This window comes from Jaculus jaculus, chromosome 4, assembly GCF_020740685.1.
Source record: "Jaculus jaculus isolate mJacJac1 chromosome 4, mJacJac1.mat.Y.cur, whole genome shotgun sequence".
NCBI lineage: Eukaryota > Metazoa > Chordata > Mammalia > Rodentia > Dipodidae > Jaculus > Jaculus jaculus.
Window position 1 is genome coordinate 154,691,819 of NC_059105.1, and position 15,978 is coordinate 154,707,796.

Consider the following 15,978-nt stretch of genomic DNA (forward strand, 5'->3'; position numbering starts at 1 on the left):
TTTTTTGGCACCTTTGTCAAAGATCAAGCAGTTGTAGTTGCTTGCCCTAAGGTCTGATTCTCCAATTCTGTTCCATTGGTCTATGTTTCTGTTTTTATTCCAGTATCATGCTGTTTTTGTCACTATGAGTTTGTAATATAGCTTTAAATCAGGGATGGTGATACCAACAGAGGTTTTTTATTATTGTTGTTGTTTTGTTTTTGCTGAGGATATGTTTGAATATCTAAGGCCTTCTGCCAAGCCATATGAATGTTGAGATCATTTTTGCAATTTCTGTGAAGAATGAGGCTGGTATTTTTGTTGGTATTTTGTTGAATCTGTATATTGCTTTTGGTAGAATTGGCATTTTCACAATATTAATTCTACCTATCCAGAAGCATGGGAGGTCTTTCCATCTTCTCAAGTCCTCCTCCATTTCTTTCCTGAGTGTTTTTATGTTTTCATCATATAGGTCTTTCACATCCTTGGTTAGTGTTGTTCCAAGATATTTAATCTTGTTTGTTGCTATCAAAGATGGGACAGCCTCACTAATTTCTTTCTCTGTATATTTGTCCCTTGCATATAGAAAAGCTACTGATTGTTGTGCATTGATTTTGTATCCTGTCACTTTGCTAAAGGAACTTATCACCTTTAGAAGTTTTGAGATGGAGACTTTCGTGTTACTAATATATAGGATCATGTCATCTGCAAATAGAGCTAACTTGACTTTTTCCTTTCTAATTTGAATTCCTTTTATTTCTTTCTCCTGTCTTATTGCTTGGGCTAGTACTTCTAGTACTATGTTGAAGAGCAGTGGTGAGAGTGGGCACCCCTGTCTTTTTCCCAATCTCAGTGGGAACTCCTTGAGTTTTTTTTTCCATTAACTATTATTTGGGCTTTAGGAGCTTTATATATAGCCTTTATTGTGTTGAGATATAAACCCTCCTTGCCTGTTATTTCCAGTGTTTCAATCATGAAGAGGGTTGTATTTTGGCAAAGGTCTTCTCTGCATCAATTGAGATGATCATATGGTTCTTATGGTTCAGTTTATTTATGTGGTATACTACATTGACTGATTTCCATATGTTGAACCATCCCTGCATCCCTGGAATGAAGCCTACTTAAGCACAGTGGATAATGCTTTTGATATATTGTTCAATTCTGTTTGTAAGAATTTTGCTCAGGATCTTTGCATCTAAGTTCATTAGGGATATAGGCTTATAATTTTCTTTTCTTGTTGCATCTCTGTCTGGTTTTGGTATTTTGGTGATGCTAGCTTCATAAAGGAGTCAGGGAGGATTCCCTGGTCTTCAATTATGTGAAACAGTTTGAGAAAAATTGGTTTGAATTCTTCTATGAAGGTTTAATAGAATTCAGCTGAGAAGCCATCCAATCTGGGACTTTTCTTTTGGGGGAGGTTTTTTATTACCTTTTCATTCTCCATGGATGTGATAGGTTTGCTTGAGAGATTAATCTGCTCTGAGTTTAGTTTTGGTAGGTGATATGTGTCTAGGAATTCATCCATTAAATAATCTTCCAGATTATTTAATTTTGTGTAGTAGAGGTTTTGGAAGTATGCACCAATGATTCTTCCAGTTTCATTGTTGTCTGTTGTGATCTCTCCTTTTTCATTTCTGATTTTGTTAATTTGAGACCTTTCTCTCTCTCTCCCTCTCTCTCCCTCCCCCTCTCTCTCTCCTTCTCTCTTGCTTGATCAATTTGGCCAGGGGTTTGTCAATCTTGTTTATTTTTTTCAAAGAACTAGCTCTTCATTTCATCAATATTTGAAAATTGTTTTCTTAATTTCCAATTCATTAATTTCTGCTCTAATCTTGATTATTTCTTTATGTCTGGAGCTCTTTGGGTTGTATTCTTGTTTTTCCAATGCATTTAGGTGTACAGTCAGGTTATTGATTTGGGATCTCTCTGTCTTTGTAATGAAGGCATTTAGAACTGTGAATTTTCCCCTTAAGACTGACTTCATTGTGACCCATAAGTTTTGGTAGGTTGTGTTTTCATTAAATTCTAGGAATTTTACAATTTCTTTTTTGATTTCTTCCACTACTCATTCATTGTTTAAAAATGTGTTGTTTAGTCTCCAGGAGGTGATGGAGTTCATGATGTGTCTCTTGTTAATTTCTATCTTTAAAGCATTGTGATTTGACATGATACAGGAAGTTACTTCAATTTTCCTGACTTTATGAAGGCATGCTTTATGGCCTAATATATGGTCAATTTTTGGAGAAGGTCCCATGAACTGCTGAGAAGAATGTGTATCTGTAGAGTTGGGGTGGAAAGTTCTATAGAAATCCATTAGGTCTAGTTGATCTATGGTGTTGTTGAGCTCTATTATTTCCCTGTTGATTTTCTGCTTGGATGATCTGTCTATTGATGATAGTGGAGTATAAAAGGTCCAACTATGATAGTGTTAGTGTTTATTTCTGTTTTGTTGTCGAGTAGATTTTGCTTTATAAATTGTGGTATACCTGTGTTTGGAGCGTATAGATTTATGATTGTGATGTGCTCCTGTTGGATCATTCGCTTGATGAGTAAGAAGTGGCCTTCTTTGTCCTTTTTGATTATTTTGGTTTGAAGTCTATTTGATCAGATATTAATATAGCAACGATCACATGTTTTTATTAATTTCTATTTGCTTGGAATATCATTTTCTAACCTTTCTCCCTGAGGAGGTGTCTATCTTTAGTAGTGATGTGAGTTTCTTGAAGACAGCAGATAGAAGTGTCCAGTTTTTTGATCCATCCTGATAACCTATGCCTTTTGATGGGTGAGTTAAGACCATTAATATTTAAGGTTATTACTGTGAGGTTTGAATTAGTCCCTGCCATGATGAGATGTTTTATGGGGTTGGTGCTTTCTTGCTTTATGTACTGTCTTGAGTCTGGTTTATTTTGGTTATTGTGATCTTTTTCTTGTTGGCTCTTGAAGTTGGTTGTTGGACTGTTCTGAGTGGATTATTCCCTCCAGTATTCTCTGTAGGTTTGGCATTTTATTCATAAAATCACAGAGTTGACTTTTTCATGGAAAGTTTGTGCTTCACCATCTACTATGAGGGATACTTTTGCTGGGCAGAGTAGCTTGGGTTGGAATCCATAGTTTTTTAGACTTTGAAGTTTTCTACTCCAAGCCCTTCTGGCTTTCAGGGTTTCCACTGAGAAATCTGATGTAATTCTGATGGGATTGCACTTGTATGTAGTGAGTTGTTTCTCTCTTGCTGCTTTTAATACACCTCTTTGTTTTCATTGTTAAGAGTTTTAACTATGATGTGTCTTGGAGAGTTTCCTCTTTGGTTCTTTCTGTTTGGTGTTCTGTGGACTTCTTATATCTGGACAAGCCTCTTTTTTGTGAGATTGGGAAAATCTTCTTCAATAATTTTGTTGAATATGTCCTCTATGCCTCTGGTCTGGACTTATTCTCCTTCTGGTATACCCATGATTCAAATGTTTGGTCATTTTAGGGTACGCCACAGTTCCCTCATGTTCTGTTTACTTGATTTTTTGAATGAGCAAAGTTTTTGGCCTCCTGATATATTTCTTCTGTCTTGTCTTCCAGGTCAGAGTTCTGCCTTCCACATGAGTAACTCTGTTGGTGAGTGGTTCTAGAGAGGTTTTTATAATTTGTATTTGATTTTTGTTTTCTGTTGTGTTGTTTTGCATCGTGTCCACCTCTTTTTTGAGGTACAATTTCTATTTGACTTCTGTTTTTCTTGATGCTTCCTCTAGTTGATTCTTACATTTGATCAAGTCTTCGTTATGGTTAATCAACCGGTTGTTGAGGTCTTCCACTTCTTAACTTACCTTCAATTTATTCATATCTCTTTGGAGGGTTCTAAAGTTATCTTCAATCAGGTTAAGCCTACTGTCAAAAATGGAATGCTCTAGGAGATGATTCTGTTCAATTTCATTGATACAATTGTTAGGTCTTTGATAGTTTGCTTCAAGTTCAGCAAGTTGTTTTTTAATCAGGGTCTCATTGGTTGTTGTGTTTTCATTTTGGGAATGAATTTCTGCTGATTTCTCTATGACTTCATTGGAAGCTTCCACTGTAGGACTAGGCATCCTTGAAGGAGATTGCTCAGATTTTTGGCTTTTGTTGGCTTTTTTGTGTTGTCTACCCATTTTAAGAAGATTATTTTATTGAGGAACAAACAAGTTTTTATACTTTGGCCCATTCATACTCTGCCTCAGGTGAACAGGGATGTTGGTACCTAGTGGCCAGTCAGGATACCAGAGCAAAAGGCCCGATTCCACAGTTCACCCAGGGACCAGGCCTCCCCAAGCAGGGCACAGTGGGACCTACTAGGACCAGCAGACTGAGATGTGAAAGGGAACAGAGATCAAGCCTACTGCAAGCTGAGCCCTCCAGCACACAGACCAGGACAGGCAACTCAGACCTGGGAGGTGGAAGGAGTCCATAAATGAGTCTGGCCTACTCACTCCAGAACACGGTGCCCACCCACACAATGTCCAAGCAAGGAACTCAGACCTGCGAGTTGGGAGTCCCTTGTGCACCCATTCATATTCTGTGTGTGCCTCTCTCACTCTCTCTTGCTGAAAATAATAAGTTAAAAACAAATTTTTAATGGCTCCCAGAAAGAGACAAGTTAAAAAGAAGGGATTTGGTGGAGGGGAGGATTTGGGAAAGGGGGAAAGAGAGGGCTGTGGGGGGAGATTAAGATCATGATATATTGTATATATGTGTATGGAGATTGGCAATAAAAAGTTTTTAAAAAAATGACTCCAGGGCTGGAGAGAAGGCTTGGCGGTTAAGCGCTTGCTTTTCAAGCCTAAGGAACCCGGTTCCCCAGGACCCACGTTAGCCAGAAGCACAAGGGGCGCACGTGTCTGGAGTTCCTTTGCAGTGGCTGGAGGCCCTGGCACGCCCATTCTCTGTCTATCTGCCTCTTTCTCTCTCTGACTGTCGCTCTCAAATAAATAAATAACAAAAAAAATTTTTTTTAATGACTCCCAAGCCTGGCGCGGTGGCACTCACCTTTAATCCCAGCATCGGGAGGCAGAGGTAGAAGGATCACTGTGAGTTTGAGGCCACCCTGAGAATACAAAGTGAATTCCAGGTCAGCCTGGGCTAGAGTGAGACCCTTGAAAACAAAGGCTCCTTGGGCTGGAGAGATGGCTTAGCAGTTAAACGCTTGCCTGTGAAGCCTAAGGACACTGGTTTGAGGCTCAGTTCCCCAGGACCCACGTTAGCCAGATGCACAAGGGGGCGCACGCGTCTGGAGTTCGTTTGCAGTGGCTAGAGGCCCTGGTGCGCCTATTCTTTCTCTCTTTGCCTCTCTCTCTGTGTGTGTCTGTCGCTCTCAAATAAATAAGTAAAAATAAACAAAAATAAATTTTAAAAAAGGCTCCTACTCAGTCTTTAATTAATCGAAACTGATTTTTCTCCTCCAATTATTAGCAAGAAAGAAGGGAATCATTAGCTATTCCTGAGCTTAAGAAAACAGTAGTCAAGTTAGGGTAGGTAATATATAAGTCTTATTGCTAACAACTGACAACAATGTTTGGCTTCAGAAAAAGCATGGGAGAAAAGTTTCATGAAATGAATTATAGTTTCTAAATTACTGGGATCTATCTTAGTTTTGTTTTAGCCTATAAATCAGAGTCATTTTCCTAGTTACAAAATCCATGATCATTACAATTGATGCAGAAAAGGCTTTTGACAAAACTCAGCTCCTTTCATTATAAAATCCCTCAACAAATTAGGAGTGGAAGGAAACTGCCTTCATGTAATAAAGGCTTTCTGTGAAAGAGTGAGAGACTATCACATTCAACAATGAAAGTCTAAAAGTGTTTCTTCTAAGATCAGGAACAAGACAGGAATTCCACCTTACCACTTCTCTTTAACAGAGTACTGGTAACAATTGAGCAATTGGGCAAGAAAGAGAAATAAAAGACCTCCAAATTGGAATGAAAGAATTAAAATTGTGTCTGCAAATGACAAGATCTTATATGTAGAAAAACCTAAATATTTTACTAAAGGGCTGGAGAGATGGCTTAGCGGTTAAGCGCTTGCCTGTGAAGCCTAAGGACCCCGGTTGGAGGCTCGGCTCCCCAGGTCCCACGTTAGCCAGATGCACAAGGGGGTGCACGCGTCTGGAGTTCTTTTGCAGAGGCTGGAAGCCCTGGCGCGCTCATTCTCTCTCTCTCCCTCTATCTATCTTTCTCTCTGTGTCTGTCGCTCTCAAATAAATAAATTAAAAATTTAAAAAAAAAGATTTTACTAAAGAAACAACTAATGAATTCAGAGAAATTACATGAAACAAAATACAAAAATCAGCTGTCTTTACACTTTAACAATGACCAAATCAAAAAGGAAATCAAGAAAACAATTCAGGAGAAATGGCTTAGTGGTTAAGGCACATGCCACCACACCCGGCCCAATAAAAATATTTTTTTAAAAAATTTACTGTACAAGGGCTGGAGAGATGGCTTAGCAGTTAAGGCACTTGCCTGCAAAGCCTAATGAAACCAATTTGATTCCCCAGTACCCATGTAAAGCCAGATGCACAAAGTGACGTATTTGGATTACGTTTCCAGTGGTTAGAGGCCAAGGCATGCCTCACCCCCTGCCCCTTGCAAATAAATAAATAATTTTTTAAAATTTACTATACAGCTATGGTAATTAAGACAGTGTGATACCGCATAAAGACAGACATACAGACTATTGCACAGAATTAGAGAACCCATAAACAAACTTTCACCTATATGATCAGAAGATTTGCAGCAAAGGTCAAAAATATCCCATGGGAGCCGGGCGTGGTGGTGCACGCCTTTAATCCCAGCACTCGGGAGGCAGAGGTAGGAGGATTGCCATGAGTTCGAGGCCACCCTGAGACTCCATAGTGAATTTCAGGTCAGCCTGGGCTAGAGTGAGACCCTACCTCAAAAAAAAAAAAATCCCATGGGGAAAGAACAGTCTTTTTGTTTGTTTGTTTTGTTTTGTTTTGTTTTGTTTTGTTTTGTTTTGTTTTGTTTTGTTTTTTCGAGGTAGCGTCTCACTCTGGTCCAGGCTGACCTGAAATTAACTCTGTCATCTCAAGGTGGCCTTGAACTCATGGCAATCCTCCTACCTCTGCCTCCCAAGTGCTGGGATTAAAGGCGTGCGCCACCATGCCCAGCTAAGAACAGTCTTTTTAACAAATGATTTCAGAAAACTGAATCCCTGCATGAAAAAGAAAAAAGTGCCCCCCCCACACACTCTGTATTCATCCTTTAATTACAAATATAAAATACAATGTTCTTTAGATACAAATATGTCACAAAAGCAAAATGATAATCATAACAATTTATTTAGCCTAGTTTGAGATTCTGGAAGTTTAATAGACTTTTTCAAAGGGAAGTTCCTTAGTCTTCAACATAAAAGCAGTCACCATAGTGCCCACCAACTGATTGCTGGCTGTGAAAGGAGACTTTTAAAACAAAATGGCAACAATTAAACAATGAAATCCAGTCTCCTATTAATGATGAAGTTCAGATGCACTTTATATCCACTTTTACTTCTATTCAAATAAACTTTCAGCCTTGGAACATGATTAGTGTTGGGGTGTGGGGTAGAGCTCTGTCAGCAGTTAAAAGGCAACTCAGAATGGAGGAGCTGGGCATGGTGGTGCATGCCTTTAATCCCAGCACTCGGGAGGCAGAGGTAAGAGGATCGCCGGGAGTTCAAAGCCACCCTGAGACTACATAGCAAATTCCAGGTCAGCCTGGGCTAGAGCAAGACCCTACCTTGAAAAACCAAGAAAAGGGTGGGGAGATGTTGGAGAGATGGCTGACCGGTTAAGGAGCTTGCCTGCAAAGCCTAAGTACCAAGGCTCGATTCCCCAGTTCCCACATAACCCAGATGCACAAGGTGCGTGTGACTGGAGTTTATTTGCAGTGGCTGAAGATCCTGGAGTGCCCATTTTCTCTCTCTCTCTGTCTCTCTCTTTATCTATCTGCCTTTGTCACTTTCTCTTCACAAATAAATTAATTAAAAAACAAATGGAGGCTGGAGAGATGGCTTAGTGGTTAAGCACTTGCCTGTGAAGTCTAAGGACCCCAGTTCGAGGCTCGATTCTCCAGGACCCACATTAGCCAGATGCACAAGCAGGCGCATGCATCTGAAGTTCGTTTGCAGTGGCTGGAAGCCCTGGCGTGCCCATTCTCTCTCTCTCTCTCTCTCTCTCTCTCTCTCTCTCTCTCTCTCTCTCTTTCTCTCTCTCTCTCTCTCTGCCTCTTTCTCTCTCTGTCACTCTCAAGTAAATAAATAAAAATGAACTAAAAATATTTTAAAAATGGATCCAGGCATGGTGATGCATGCCTTTAATCCCAACACTCAGGGGGCAGAGATAGGAGGATTGCTGAGAGTTTAAGACCACCCTGAGACTACATAGTGAATTCTAGGTCAGCCTGAGCTAGAGTGAGACCCTACCGTGGAAAGAGAAAAAAAAAAAGGAAAAATGTATCCACATATCATATATATATATCAGAAAAAGGATTCAGGGGATGCATATAATTTCTACAACTCAAAAAGAATAGGCAGGGGCTGGAGAGATGGCTTAGTGGTTAAGCACTTGGCTGTGAAGCCTAAGGACCCCGGTTCAAGGCTCGATTCCTCAGGACCCACGTTAGCCAGATGCACAAGGGGGCACACACATCTGGAGTTCATTTGCAGTGGCTGGAGGCCCTGGCGCGCCCATTCTCTCTCTATGTCTCTTTCTCTCTCTGCCTCTTTCTCTCTCTGTCTGTCATTCTTAAATAAATAAATAAATAAAAAATTAAAAAGAAAAAAGAATAGGCAGATGACTTAAATGGATATCTCCAAAGAATCTAAACAACTGACCAATGGACCCTTGTTCAGCCTCTAATCGTTAGACAAATGCAAGCAAAATCACCTAAACATACCACTATTCCCATTAAAATGACTATTAAAGAAAAAAATAACTGTTGGCAACAATGTGAAGAAACTGGACTCCATATGTACTGCTAGTCAGAATGCAAAATGGTACAGCCATTGTGGAAAACAGAAAGATCCAAAAGCAAGGTACCAAAGAGGCGTGTGTGCGTGTGTGTGTGTGCATGCATGCACATGCACGTGTGCATGTTCAGAGCCTAGCCAAAGAGAAGCAGCAGCCAAGTGTGTACAGATAGGTGAGGGGTACAAGACCGAGATATGCATACAATGACATATTCAGCTTTTATAAGGAAGGAAATTCTGACACATATGACATCATGGATGAACCTTGCAGACATTGTAACAACTGACATGAGTCAGTTACAAAAACAAACAAACATGTGATGTCACTTACATGAGATACCTAGAGCAGTCAAATTTAGTGAGACAGAATGATGTTGCCAAGGGCTGGGCAGAGAACAGAATGGGGAGCTATTGCTTCATGGGTACAGAGTTCACATTGGGGGAAGATAAAACTTTGCAGATGGGTGGCAGTGATAGCCACACAACAATGTCAATATATTTAATGTATACTTACTATGAGATATATATGTATGTATATATTCACACACACACACCTCAGTATCAATATAACACTCCTAGAATTTGGTATGGCATAAACCATTTGTAGATTAAAAGTCATTTTTGAGGGGCTGGAGAGATGACTTAGTGGTTAAGGCACATGTCTGCAAAGCCTAAGGATCCAGGTTGTAGTCTCCAAGTCCCACATAAGCCAGATGCACATGGTGGCACCTGCTTCTGGAGTCTGTTTGCAGTGGCTGGAAGCCCTGGCACGCCCATTCTCTCTCTCTAATAAATAATAATAAATAAATAAAAATAAATCTTTAATCTGTCTGGCTAAATGCATATATTATGCTCACCAAACTGCCCTGTAAGCACTACACTTAATGTTCATATTTATATATTAATACTACTCTCACTTTTGGTTAGAGAAGCTTCTCTTTTCAGATGGCAGTGACCACTGGGATGACCCAAAAGGCAACACAGTGCTGAGAAGAAGTGATGGAGGAGTGTTCAGCACTGAAACATCTCTATCACATCCTCCACGGCTCAGGGTCCATTGTGAAGGGGTGGCAGAAAGAATGTAAGAGCCGTGGTGGCGCACGCCTTTAATCCCAGCACTGGGGAGGTAGAGGTAGGAGCATCACCATGAGTTCAAGGCCACCCTGAGACTACATAGGGAATTCCAGGCCAGCCTGAATTAGAGTGAGACCTTACCTCAAAAAAAACAAAACAAAAAAAAATAAAATAAAATGTAAGAGCCAAAGGTAAGGTACGACTCCTTACAATGTAACTGTCCAGACAGAAATTGGCCTCAAGGGCTGGAGGGATGGCTTAGCACTTAAGGCATTTGCCAGCAAAGCCAAAGGACGCAGGTTCAATTCCCCAGGACCCACATTAGTCAGATGCACAAGGGGCACATGTGTCTGGAGTTCATTTTCAGTGGCTGGAGGCCCTGGTGTGCCCATTTTCTCTCTCTCTCTCTCTCTCTCTCTCTCTCTGTCAAAATAAATAAAAATAAAAATATAAAAACAAAAGAAATTGGCCTCAATGTTCATGACTTCGCAGTGCCTAGCAATACCTTCATAATAGGAGGAGAAGGTGATGACATCAAAATAAAAGAGAAACTAGTGGAGAGAGGGAGGGGATGTGATGGACAGTGGAGTTGTGAAGGGAAAGTGGGGGAGGGGAGGGAACTACCATGGTTTATTGTCTGTAAGTACAGAAGTTGTCAATAAAAAACATTATACATTTTAAAAAATCATTTTTTGAGGGCCGGAGTGATGGCTTAAAGGTTAAGGCACTTGCCTGCAAAGCCTAAGGACCCAGGATCAACTCTCCAAGTCCCACATAAGCCAGACGCACAAGGTGATGCATGCACGCAGGTGGCACTTGTGTCTGGAGTTCATTTACAGAGGCTAAGGCCCTGGTGCACCAGTTCTCTCTCCCTCTCTCTCTCTCTCTCTCTCTATCACACATAAAAAATAATTTTTGAACAGGTAATTATGCATGCACTAAGCATTTGAGCAAGTCCAATGTCATCAGGAGCTGGAGGATAATGGTTGTAGCTCTGAGCTTCATCTTTTTTTTAATAGTTTTTGATCATTTTTATTTATTTGAGAGCGACACCCAGACAGAGAGAGAAAGAGGCAGAGAAAGAGAGAGAGAGAATGGGCACACTGGGACCTCCAGCCACTGCAAACGAATTCCAGATGCATATGCCTCCTTGTGCATCTGGCTAACGTGGGTCCTGGGGAATCAAGCCTCGAACCGGGGTCCTTAGGCTTTACAGGCAAGCACTTAACCACTAAGCCATTTCTCCAGCCCTTGAGCTGCATCTTTTGACAAGGTAGGGCAGCGTACTTCGTGTGAGATTCTTTTCACTAAAATAGCCTCCCTATCTATGGGGAGTGTTATTAATTAGGGCTTATTGGGTCCCTGCAATGGTCCTATTATCTCAGTATTCAAAAGGTCCTTTGGTCACAGACATGTCACTATAACAGTGAACAGAACTCTGTGAAGGATATCTGGAGATAACTTCTTACCACAAAGATTTCATTCTCCTGAGAACATGCTGGAGTGGCCACAGGGCCTTCAAGAAGACACTGAACCTCTTTGAAACCAGGGCTTCAAGATCAGTGAACTGGGGGTGACTCCCGGTTGCCCGAATTCTTTTGAACCTTGGTTCTCAGAAAAGCTAAGTGAAGGAATCGTTGGAAGACTCAAAATAGATTCTGTCTCATTCCGATCTTGTGAGATAATGCCTGATCCTGTAGAGACATTAAGAAGGAAGACAGATAATCTGGGGCTCTGTTTAGTGTGATTTATTGGCTTCTAGAGACTCAAAGACTGTGAAAACAATTCACCTCTAAGAATTTATTAATGTATGTATATACCCCTGATGGACTCTGTTAGACTGAAAATAATGGTTAAGTCCTAGGATAAGGATTAGTGCCAATAGAAAAAGGGGCTTCCTTCCAGCCAATGCAGAGACAAAGTCTCTGTTTCAAGATATTTGTCTTTAAATTCTTTTTGTCTAAAAGATAAAGTAGCATTATCAGGGGCTTTTAGATGGTCTATAGCTTTATACAGACTTGTTTGGTTCACACCAGTGAACATTTCCCATAAGAACCGGGGTCATTTCTTGACCTCTTGGAATTCTCAATATATTTTCTTCAAGGCAGCTGCCTCCTTCCCTGTCTCTTATAAATTAGCTGTGTATTTTCTGGGATCAACCATATCCTCAGAAAACTAGCTGCAACTCATCCAAGAAGCTTAGCCCTCATTCTTCTCTCTCCAGAGGCAGCTGTGTGAAGGTTTCAGGAGCAATGACTCAGACAAAGGGTCTTCTGTGGCCCCAAATTTGGATAAGATTTTGCTTGAATATTCATTGGCATTAGCTATTTGGCAGAAGTAGGAAAGAACTCCTAATTCCCTGGGGTCAAATATCTTCCCCAAAACTAAAATGGAAAAGATTAACTGACTCATGGAAAGTGCTTTGTGACAGACCTAATGTCCTGGAGCCGCTTGCAAAGCAGCACCTCCTCTTCATGTCACTTATTTCTCATGTGTATCTCTTTACACATATCATTTTTAAGGATTTAATAAAGATTTCTCTGTCAGCCACTCAAGTCAAATACTCTAGGGAAACTGGTACATTGTTTGAAAACTGGCCCCTCAGTTACCAACAAACTATAATGTAAATAGAATGAAAGAACAAGATATATATTGGAGACAGGCTGAAGCTATTAGCATCTTGGGTTTAGAATGGAGATGTTTAAGTGCTTTTTTTTTTTTTTTTTTTTTTTTTGAGGTAGGGTCTCACTCTAGCCCAGGCTGACCTGGAATTCATTATGGAGTCTCAGGCTGGCCTCGAGCTTGCAGCCATCCTCCTACCTCTGCCTCTCAGTGCTGGGATTAAAAGTGTGTGCCACAACGCCTAATTTAGAATGGAGATGTTTAAATAGACTGAAAAATAATTGAAATTAATAATTTTATTGTTAATTTGGCATAATAATTTTGAATTGAGGCTATGGTCATGTTTGTGTTCTTAGAGATAAGTACTTAAGTATTGATGGGTGAAATGATGATGTTTAGGATTTACTTTTAAGAACTCTATCATTAAAAAAAAAAAATAGGGCTGGAGAGATAGCATTTAGGCTGTTACATGGCTACTGCTCATGTTTATCATTCAGATCTACAGTGAGGGGCTGGAGAGATGGCTCAGTGGTTAAAAGTGCTTGTTTGCCAAGCCTGATGGCCCGGGTTTAATTCCCCAGTACCTGCATAAAGCCAGATGTACCAACTGGCATATGTATCTGGAGTTCATTTGCAGTGGAGCAGGAGGCCGGGCGTGGCTACCCTGTCTAGTGGCACTTTTGCCCCTTACTTTTCATGATAGGAAGCTCAAGGAATCATTTCAGCGAAGTTTCTTATTGCTCTTGACAACACACCTGACAAAAGCCACTTCAGGATAGAGGGCTTGTTCTGGCTCACAGCATGAGGGCACAGTCCATGACAGTGAGGAAGTCTTGGTGACAGGAAAATGAAGCAATTGGCCACACTGCATCTGTAGCCAGCAACCAGAGAGAGAGGAAGGCTTGTGCGCAATTCACTCTCTCCTTCTTATATAATCAAGGACCTCAGCCCATGGGATGGTACCACTCACACTTAGAGTGAGGCTGTCCTTTCTGAAATAACCTCATAAATCCACCCAAAAGTGTGTTCTCATGGTGATTTTAAACCTAGTCTGGTTGATAATAAAGATGAACCATTACAACTTCATCCCTTGTCACCTTGACACCCAGTCACATAACTTTAAATCACAACATCCCAGCCCTTGCCCATAAAATTTCATAATGCAAAATGCAGTTTATCTCTAAAAACCCCTAGTCTTTAATAGTCCCAACAATATTCACAAATCCAAAGCCTCTTCTCAGACTCAAGGTAATTTCTCAATGATGAGCACTTAAAAATAAAAAAAAAACAAGGGCTGGACAGATGGCTTAGTGGTTAAGCACTTGCCTACAAAGCCTGAGGACCCTGGTTCCAGGCTCAATTCCCCAGGACCCATGTCTAGATGCAAAAGGTGGTGCATGCGTCTGGAGTTTGTTTGCAGTAGCTAGAGACCCTAGTACACCCATTCATTCTCTCTCTCTCTCTCTCTCTCTCTCTCTCTCTCTCTCTTTCTCTCTCTCTTTCTCTCTATCACTCTCAAATGAATTTTTTTTAATTTATTTATTTGAGAGCGACAGACACAGAGAGAAAGACAGATAGAGGGAGAGAGAGAGAATGGGCGCGCCAGGGCCTCCAGCCTCTGCAAACGAACTCCAGATGCATGCGCCCCCCATGCATCTGGCTAACGTGGGACCTGGGGAACCGAGCCTCGAACCGGGGTCCTTAGGCTTCACAGGCAAGCGCTTAACCGCTAAGCCATCTCTCCAGCCCTCAAATGAATTTTTAAAAAGAAAAAAAGAAAAAATAAAAACAAGTTACATACTTCCAATATAAAAGAGTACAGAGTATACATGCCTATTCCAAAATAAAAAAAATAGGAAATAGGAACATTAAAAAAAATTAGACTCAATTAAGACAATATCCAGCAAGGCAAACACTAAAGCCTGCAGCCCTATATCTGACATCTGGAACTAGTGATGGAATTACCTTCGCTCCAACAGCCTCGAGCAGTCCCACCCCTCTAGCTCTGCTGCCTGAGGTACATGTGACCTCTTTCTTGGGTGGGCTCCACTCGAAGTCTGCGGCTTTCCTTGGCACATTGGCCCGTGGTTCTGGCATCTCCAACATCCCGGGGTCTTCAATGAAACTTAGCTTCACCTTCCCAACTTCAAGTAATGGCCTTTCAGGGCTACACCTTGCCGAGCCTCAGGAGCTTTCTGAAACCTTGGCACAAATCTCCATAACACCTTCATTTTTGCATCTTTAACGCCTACAAATCCCATGTCATGTGTACAGTCTGCCAGGTTCTGCTGCCAGCTAAAGATGTTACCAGAGTTGCTAAGGACAGAACCTGGGTCTTAATAGCCCTAACAAGCTAAGCTTGGCAATAAGTCCTCAGTAGAGCAATTAAAAAGATAAATAATAGTGAACGCCAGGGCAAGGAGATCCATTCAATGTGGCTACACTGAGAAGAGGAACATGAATAAGAGATCTAGAGCCCTTCTTTCAGGCTCATCTATGGGGTCTTGACAGGAGGTTTAGTTTTAAGGAACAACAAGGATACAAGACTAAATAGTTTTAGCCGGGCAGGGTCCTGACCATCATTGACTTAATCTCTTCTACAAAGTGTCTGAAAAGTTGTCAGAACGGTGTTAAAGCTCTTTATGGGGACAACTTCCTCCTCTGGCTAGCACCAGAACTCCAGCTGATTTCCTTCTCTCAGCATGAGGCTCTTAAGGAAATTCCAGTTTCTTAGGGTCCATAGTTTTAACAGTCTGGCAGCCAAAGGGAGGGAAGCAATTCTTTATAATTTCTTCATTCCTGTCAGGACAGTTACAAAAGGATGAAAAGAGTACCAGTAATGCTGAAATAGTTGACATTTCACTTTGAAAACAAACACATCACAAAAAAAATTACATAAAATTGAATCATAAAGATAAATGAAGAGCTACAAAACTCCAAAATAAAATCTATGGGACCTTGGATTTGTTGGTAATATGTTTTAGATATATTAGACGCACTGTACATGAGAAAAAAATTGACAACTTGGTCTTCATTAAATTAAACTTACTTTCTTTTTAGAGACAGAGCAAGAGAGAGAGACAGAGGGAGAGAGAATTGGCGGGACTCAGACACTGCAATTGAACTCCAGATGCTTGTGCCACCTAGTGGGCATGTGTGATCTTGTGCTTGCCTTTTGTGAATCTGGCTAACATGGGCTCTGGAGAGTCAAACATGGGTCCTTAGGCTTCGCAGACAAGCACCTTAATGGCTGAGCCATCTCTCCAGCCCCATTAAATTAAAACTTTCTTGGGAGTGCTGTTATCAAAGAAT